General features: G+C 42.3%; 1 long non-coding RNA gene across 1 annotated transcript in view; it reads left to right on the forward strand.

The window, feature by feature from the left end:
• Nucleotides 1-8,533, forward strand: part of LOC130161405 (uncharacterized) — a 29,432-nt gene extending 20,899 nt beyond the window's left edge. The window contains exons 3-6 of the long non-coding RNA XR_008826143.1: nucleotides 4,941-5,152; nucleotides 5,995-6,108; nucleotides 6,214-6,286; nucleotides 6,503-8,533. This is a non-coding gene — a long non-coding RNA (uncharacterized LOC130161405). The remainder of the gene's footprint in view (nucleotides 1-4,940; nucleotides 5,153-5,994; nucleotides 6,109-6,213; nucleotides 6,287-6,502) is intronic.
• Nucleotides 8,534-8,913: the final 380 nt, after the last annotated feature.

Consider the following 8,913-nt stretch of genomic DNA (forward strand, 5'->3'; position numbering starts at 1 on the left):
ATTGTAGAGATGTCGGGTCCTCCTCTGTCTGCCTGATAACAAACATCTGAGTTGAAAATGAGGCCAAAATGTATGTCACCAAAGACAAATTATGGTTTCTGCTGCTGAAAAAAATCCCACTCAAAATTAATGTATTGTGATTAACATGAAAAATATTTTTACTGTAGAATTCACCCACCAATAAATTTTGACCATGATGCATTGGAGATCTACAGCTACATGTTGTGTACAGGTTCTACAGTAAGCATTTGTTCATTATACAGTAGCCTAATAATGCTGTGAAAACTACAGAAACTTATTACAGTGTAATAAACAAAAGCAAAGAAGCACACTAGGAACACAATAGAAAAATGCTGGAACTCTCACACTAAGGCAAAGAAGATCTGGCACAGAAAGAAGGGAAGACACAGACTAAATCCACTAGGAGAGGGAAGACAATGAGACACAGGTGCAACACATTAGGTTGAGGCAGGCAATCACACAGGCGGGAAACTTGACAGGAAGTGGATCTGAAACGAAGCAAGTGACCAAAATAGAAGAGGAAACACAAATATTGAAAATAACTGAACATGACCTTATGTGGCAGGAAAGACTGTAACAGAAGAGGCAAGCGTCTAACATCCATACAGCAGCATTAACATCACCATATACAGAACTTTACTTTACCCAAAGTTCTCCAGAAATCTTCATCGAAACACTGAAGAAGAAGACAGGTTGATGGAAACACAGTAAATATGGAACTACAGCCAGCAGCCAGTTAACATGATTAGCACAAAGACTGGAAACAACTGGTTGGCTCCGAAGATGGATTACTAACAGGTCTCATTGTGTTATAATCCATTCGTGGTCCGAATGCAACAAAATCCATTAAGACTCACTGATTAAAACATTGTATCTTGATGGTTTAATATGTCAGACTCGCTGCTAAACTAAGCCAAACAAGCTTCATATTTAGTGGTATCAATCTTCTCATCACACACAGCAAGAAAGCGAATAAGCCTATTTCTGAAAGTGTTAAACCATCTGTTTTGGGGATATCCAAGGCATGAATTTCCTTTAAATCTGGCACTATTCACTGATTGACAGATTAGTCAATAGTGAAACTAACTTTTTCTGTCAAAAATAGATTTAATGTAGTTGAGCAATAGTTTCACACTGCACCTCTTCCTGTCCAGGATTGCTGTATTTCAAGTTAACCTTTTGGAAGAGTCACACGTTCGTCCTGAGAGGGGGATTTTCTGAAGCACCTTTAAGACAAGTGATGAAGTGCTGATCTTTGTCAGCTCTCATCTGGCTAGAAAATAAGCACTATGACGCTGAACCTCAGTGAGAGAAAATGTTGAATTTTACAAAGCAGGGGGAGATTTTTCTTTTCAATCTGGTCACCTCCTTTCATCTTTGTTTTTTTTTTTACAACAACATTACCAAACTTTGTAAAGTGCATTTTCAACAGAATCACCAAGTAATGATTCAGAAGACCAGAAGAAATTATTAGATCTAATGAACCAACAAACTGCTGCCACTATCCAGCCACAGTTTATATGTGTGTGTTCAGTGCAAGATGTATTAGTAACAACTGAGAGTCATCCAAGTTTGGAAAAAGAGTATGAAAGTATGAAAAGCATCATAAAACAACAGGTTGCTCTTCAATTATTTTTATCTTCCCTTAAGGCAAACTGTTTGAGGTTCACCCACAATGCAGTGAAACTCTGTGCTCAGCCATTGGGGAAATTTTTATGATGACATTGCACCTGTGAGAGCAATAATAATAAACCTAATCTTAATATGTAGAGAGAAGGAATCCACCATTATGAAAAGACATTAACACCCTATTGCTTGTGTCATTTGCTGCAGGCAGGAGCCATAAGATTGGCTAGCGGAAAAGAAAAACACCTAATCATCATCAATAAAATCCAAATACACTGCTGCTTGTGTAGCAATGTAGCAGTCTAGAAGAGAGAGAGGACATGCAGATTTTATAGTCAGAGTATACTATGGCATAAAAATCAAGCCGGTATGATTGCCTTGGGAAGATGTTTTTATGTCCAGACCCTGGGAAACCTTGAAAAATTTGACACACTGGGGGGTTATGGGTGTTATCAGCCCCAGACACTCTGCTGGAGATTGTCAATATGAATCCCGTCTTCCTCCACTCCTACGAGCCCTGCAGTACTGTATATTTTCACCCGTGTCATGGTGCACTTATAGGAGAAAGTAATTGAGCAGAATTTGATTCAACAAGCATGGCACTCACTGGGTAGGAAATTCCACTCTGTCTCTCAGAGGGAGGTCAATGGAGACAGTTTAAAATTTAGCTCAGTATGTGCACTGCCCTGTGCATCAGCTCACAGTACAAGTTTCAGAATTTCTTTCATTGAGAGGTCTTGTCCGCTGCATCGACGTTACAGAGTGAACTCAAACCCTGCTTCACACAATCTGTGTCTCACAGCTGGTTTGTCAAGGGTGAGTAAGCTGTAAATCTAAGTGGGGGAGTTGGATGGCAGTGTATGGCAGTCCTTTCAACAGCTGTGCCATGCCTCTGACTTATGTCTGACAGACCCCTGATGAGGTTTCCACTGACCAGTCTGCACCACCACATTTCACTCTCCTCCTCTACTGCCCCATTCACATTAACTCTGCTGAAAGCAGCATTTCGCCAGTCCAAAAAAGGGGCCAGTGCTTACATCCCTGCTCGTAACTGCAGACTCACCAGGTTAATTGTGCCACTCAAGGGTACCACTGCCTCCTACTGCTTTTTCTTCACATGAGGGATTGGCTCAGTGAGACACTGAAGAATGCCATCTATTCAGAGGTGAACAGGACGACACACTGAGGATATTAGGTTAGACATCCATTAAAAAGTCACACAACAGAGCTATATTTGCAGCAACATGGCAACAGATCTTTGTAGAAGCAAGCAGAGGTTATATGGTGTTTACAGGCACCTGATTTGACATGATTAGTTTTAGTCTAAAGCCCTGTTCAGACCTGCCATTAACATCCGTGTCGGGTCATCTGATCACATGTGGACAGCTCTAAGTACAGGTGTTACCACATGCATTGAGGACACATTTGAGATTCAATCACTCAGACCACATTTGGAGGTGTTCTGGGCCGCATGTGGCCACATTCTTTTAGCAGTGTGAATAAAACGTGTCCTGGGACACATTTAAGGACTGCACATCATTAAACTTTGTCTCCCTCACAAGCATTTGCTGCATTTGTACCATCATTATTATCATCACTCTTTAAATTAGGCTTTTAGGCCATTTCACACATTTACTGTGATTAATTCATCATATTAATCACAGTAAATGTGCCATTGTATAGACCCAAACTGACCTTGCTGCTAAGACTATCTTTGACTAACACTGGAGGAAATGAATATATTATGACCACTGAGGCTGGTTGTATAAATGGACATTTGGTTAGAAGTAGCTGAATGTGTCAAAACATCCTGCCTCTTATCTCACCGGCTAGAAAATGTTTGTTCGCAGTCTTTAAACTCCTTGTTTTATCCATCTGGTGCTGCAATCTGGGCCCAAATGGCCAATGATGAGATCATGTGAGCACTGTACACAGATGAAGATTCATACATAGGACCAGGTGGGTTGGTGAACTCTGTCCTCCACTGAGTGATCATAAGACATCACAGCCGGTCCAGTGATCAGAAAAAAGAGAACATTTGTCCTGGATGGTCTCAGCTTAGTGTAACAGTCATGCATCTGTACTTGGTATCTGGCATGGTGCAGCACACACAACATGTGTGTTTGATTATATCAGCAACCTGCCTCTTTTCAGGAAATATCTTCTGTTCTTTTTTTCTTGGGATATATGGAGCTGTTCAGTTGGACTTGAGTCAGGCAGCATGTTCTGGACGCTGAGCATTCTTTACATCTCTGCTCAGTTGAGTAAATCAACACAATATGTCCAAGGTTTTTGAATTCCATGTATGTAGGGATTTTTTGTATCAGGATTTTAAATACAAACAAGAATAGTACATGCACCTTTTTTGTTTTGTTTTACCTTTTCTTTTGTTAGAAGTTTTACTATGTGATAATCTCCAAACACATTTCTAAATGGCGTAATTGTTCATTTCTTCTCAGAAAGCACTATGTGCATCCTTGGTGTTTAATTGTTATTTGAATAAAATTGTGTTTGAGTTACATTTATTTTTCTGCTGTGATAGCATTCCCTTCATCAGTGTTGCCCGTAGGAGTGTGGAGTTCTGCTTTTGACTTACAATGTTGGTTGGTGTAATATCTGTACAGGAGGGTAATAAGACTAACTTCCTGTGTATCCACCAGAGACATAGGAAGTTAACCAACTTGTTACCTGTTGCTCGTCTCACCTTTGATTTTAGCACTTGTTCCATTTGTCTTTGACTCCCATACATTCTCTGTCACATCTGTACGAATAAATAAATCAAGTGCAAACCCATACATCTGTAGTGTTCATTAGATTCATCAGTTTTCACAGTGCCTACATGGTCTATGTGCTTTACATCACAAAAAGAGCAATAAAATAAATAGATAGATAGCTAGATAGATAGATACTTAATTTACCCCCCAGGGGAAATTCATGTGTCCATCAGCTCATTGTTTCCAAGCACAGACCCAGCCTTTTTTACCAGCTTATCCAGTCTCTTTGTGTTCGTGTCGGACATGCTGCTGCCCCAGCAAACAGCATGCTGGCCACAACTGACTGATAAAACATGTGCAGCATTTCACTGCGGACCTGAGCCTCCTGAGGAAAAACAGCTGGCTCTGCCCCTTGCGGTAGATTGCATCTGTGTTCAGGGACTAGTCCAGTTTACTGTCCAGGTGCACACTGAGTATTTATAAGTGTACACCACCTCAATGTCCTTCCCTCGAATGTTGACTGGCTGAAGGGTCGGCCTAGACCTACGAAAGTCCATGACCATCTCCTTGGTCTTGCAGGTGTTCAGAAGGAGGCAGTTCTTGTCACTCCATTCACTGAAGGCCATCGTCAGATCCCTGTAGGGGAGAACGGGGTAATGTGAGACATCGGGTAATGTGAGACACCCCTTGTATCTAGGCAACGGAACACATTTGTGGTCATGTGACCATTGTGTTTTCAAGCCCCTCCCATTTCCCATTGGCCATGAAGGAGAGGACCTCATTGTGCTGTGGTAAGCATGTTTTTTTCACAAAAATATATTTTTTGCGTGTAAAAGTAAATTTTCTTGCTGTCAACTTAATCAACTGTTGTGCCAAAGCAAATTGATTCAGGTTGAAAAACTTATGTCATACATGTTGATGAATTACCAACATATAAAACCATGTGATGATGCTAGCTTAAGATTAGTCTTAATTGCTAAGAGAGGTTGTTTTTTCTAAAATGGTGGTGGTGGGGTAAAGTGAGACAAATGCTGTGGGGTAAAGTGAGACAAATGCCATGCCACCATGAGGCACAATTTAAGTTTAGTCTTAAACATATTTTAATGTAATATTACATTACATATGTTTTATTTTTAATCAATGTAAGCCATTATGCCAAGGAAATACACCAGGAAGGCAACCTGGGGCAAAACACCCCTTGAAGAGATGGAGAGTGCAGCCTCTGAGGTCAAGGAAGGAAAGAAGTCCATCAGAGCAGCTGCAAGGGAGAGAAATATGGACAATCAAGCCTCCTACGATTCATAAAGAAAAAAGAGAAAGGGGAAGTAAAATCAGTAGTCTGGGGTGCAGTAGCTGAGGCAAAGAGAATATTAACAGATGAGATGGAGGAGGAGCTTGCCAAACACTTAAAACAACTAGCTGAACAGTTCCATGGCCTTCCTCCAGTTAAGTGCTGTCAACTGGCATTTGAATACGCAGAGAAAAACAATATCCCTGTACCTGCCAATTGGACAAAGGCGCAGTCTGCAGGTAGGCTAGGGTATGCAAGAGATCACATGATTCTGTAGGTTAACTAAGGCCAACTGATCTTGCCACAAAGCTAATTCTTATAATAATGAATTGTCTACTCTAGGTGAAGATTGGTTTGGCAGATTCCTAGTACGTCGCCATCTCTCTGTCTGAACTCCAGAGGCAACATCCCTGGGAAGGGCTACAGCCTTGACAATCTGGCTGCAGTGATGGACAGGTGACAGAATTAATTCTTTATTTGAAAATGTTTTATGGAGGCTTTACCTGTAAGATTTGGTTTTAATTTTGATACGGTTCTTCCTCTGCCTCTCATCTTTAACAGGCATACATTCCCTCCACACATGATCTACAATGTGGATGAAACAGGCGTCTTTACAGTACAAAAGCCACAGCAGGTAAGCTACACATGATACATTAGAGAGCACCAGACTGATACTGAGTGGCTTGTGATAATGACCAGCTAGCTATTGACAGAATGCTGAAACTAATGCTATTAGTAATGTTGTGAACCTGTGAATTGGAAAAAATGAATGGACTGAAAAGAAATACGTACCTTTAGACCAGTAGTAGCCTATGATTGCCATTGATTCTAAACTTTCTATTTGATTCAGGTTGTGACAGAGAAAGGAAAAAAGCAAGTTGGTTCTGTCACATCAGCTGAGAAAGGAGAACTGGTGACTGTGGTGTATGCAGTAAATGCTGCTGGGAATGCCACACCTCCCATGTTTGTCTTCCCCAGAGTTAGGTTTAAGGACTGCTTCATGATAAGAGCACCTCCAGGAGCCAAAGGTACCTCCACCAGAACGGGATGGATAAATGAAGACACCTGGGCTGAGTTCCTCGATCACCTGATACACCACACTAACTGCACCCCTGACCGTCCCATGCTGCTAATCCTGGATAATCTTAAAGCTCAAATCTCACTTAAGGCAGTGGAAATAGCCAAGAGCAATGGTATTGTTCTGCTCACCCTCCCACCCCACACATCCCATCGCATGCAGCCTCTTGATGTGACCATGTTTGGCCCATTCAAGACCCAATACAGCCGAGCTCTTGATGGGTGGATGAGAACTAACCCTGGCAAAACAGTCTCCATCTACCAGATTGCAGGACTTGTGAATGAGGCCTTCATATCAGCAGTGACACCACGCAACATCACCTCTGGATTTAGGTCCACTGGGATTTTCCCATATAACTGAGAGATTTTCCCTGATGAAGCTTTTGCACCATCTATGGTGTCAGACCGGCCAAACCCTGAGCTGCAGCCTGCCCCTGCAGATGATCTGGATGGTCCACCCTCTGCAGATGATGCAACCCCTGCAGATGATTTGGATGGTCCACCCCCTGCAGATGAACCACCCGCTGCAGATAATTCACTCGCTGATGCAAATCCATCCACTGCTTTTGGTCCACATGACTGTGCCTCGCCTGGATATGTGTCTCCTCGTGAAATCCTACCACTTCCCAAATGTCCCCCCAGAACACAAATCAAACGAAAGCGTGTGAAGACAGCCATCCTAACTGATACTCCTGAGAAGCAGGCAATTGAAAAGGCTTATAAAGAAAGACAAAAGAAACTGGCAGGGAAAAAGCAAAATAGCAAAGAAAAGGGAAAACCGAAAAAGAAAGAAACCAAAAAGAAAATCGTAGTTAGCAGCTCTGAGGAGAGTGATGTCCCTGTCCCACTAGATAATGTGTCTGACGAAGAGAGCTCTGAGGATGAGAGAAATGATCCAGGAAACACAGATCTGTCCATGGGTGACTTTGCCATATGTTACGGCCGCCACTCTGGCCATTTTTGTTGTTTAATTTCCCTGTCTGCCAGGCTGCCTGCCGAGCTGCCTGCTGCGTCCACCCAGATGCTCCACCCTCTCTGGCCTGATTGGTGCCATTTGTTGCAGCCGGCCAATCCCTGCCGCCCAATCAGGAACCCCGGATATAAAACTCCGGCTCGCCTGTCAGTTGAGGCAGCTGACTGTTAGTGGCAGCTCGCCTCTTTGTTGAGAGAACATTTGTATTGCTTGTAAAATAGCAGAGATTCGTAGCTGGTTTTGTGACTGCTTTGTTTGTTTTGTTTTACCCATGGTAATCTTTGAAGCCTGGAAGTGGGGTCAGGTTTAGGATTTACTGTGATACTGATTTTGCTGATTCCTCCTCTTGTAGTATTTATTTAGTTAGAGACACTAGGTGAAGGGGTGCTGTTCCCGGCGTGTTTTTGGTTTTTAGTCAGCCTTGGTAGTTAGTATTGTTTTTCCTTTTACTTTGAGTTAGGTAAATGATTTCACCTGTTAGCTCCTAGAGAGTCCTCCTTTTGTTATATTCTGTTTTTGATTTGGACAGCATCCGCCGGCCCCGTTCCTTGGTTTGTTTTTGTCCATGAAAACCATTATTTTCACCATTTGTGCTATAATAAACAACCTTATACCTAATACCAACTGGGTTTTGTGTTGCTTCCCTTTCCCGTGTGAGCCGGGTTGTAACACCATAGTTAACTTTGCAACCAAACACAGGAGCGTCCGTTACATTGGCATGGTTGAGAAAGTTGAGGATGACGAAATACTTGCACAATTTCTCAGAAGAATCCAGGGAAACACGAAAGAGTGGGAGAGACCCAACACACACAAGGAAAATGATGTGGCACATGTTCCTAAAAGTGATGTGGTGAAGAAGCTGCCTCAACCTAAAAGACCTGGAGGAACCACACAGAGAGAGCAATTCTTCATCTTCCCCTGTAACCCTCAGAGCTGGAATGTAGAGTAGGCCTCGTTTTAGAGTATGACAGTATGCTGATGTTCTAATCCAGGTGGGTTTGGTCCTGTGTTCTGAGTCCAAGGCTGTTCTAGCTGGTTCTTATTCCTTCCTCTGCTCTGACGCCCAGACACTAGCTGTCTCTAAGGGTCCTGTGTTCTGACCCCCAGACCGGTTCTATCCGTCATTTGAATGTTAATTAAAACATTTTTAATTATATTATGTTGTATTTGATTTTGTTCAGAGTTACTTTCAAGTGTTCAGAAAAAATGTG

This window comes from Seriola aureovittata, chromosome 20 (genome assembly GCF_021018895.1).
Source record: "Seriola aureovittata isolate HTS-2021-v1 ecotype China chromosome 20, ASM2101889v1, whole genome shotgun sequence".
NCBI classification, from domain to species: domain Eukaryota; kingdom Metazoa; phylum Chordata; class Actinopteri; order Carangiformes; family Carangidae; genus Seriola; species Seriola aureovittata.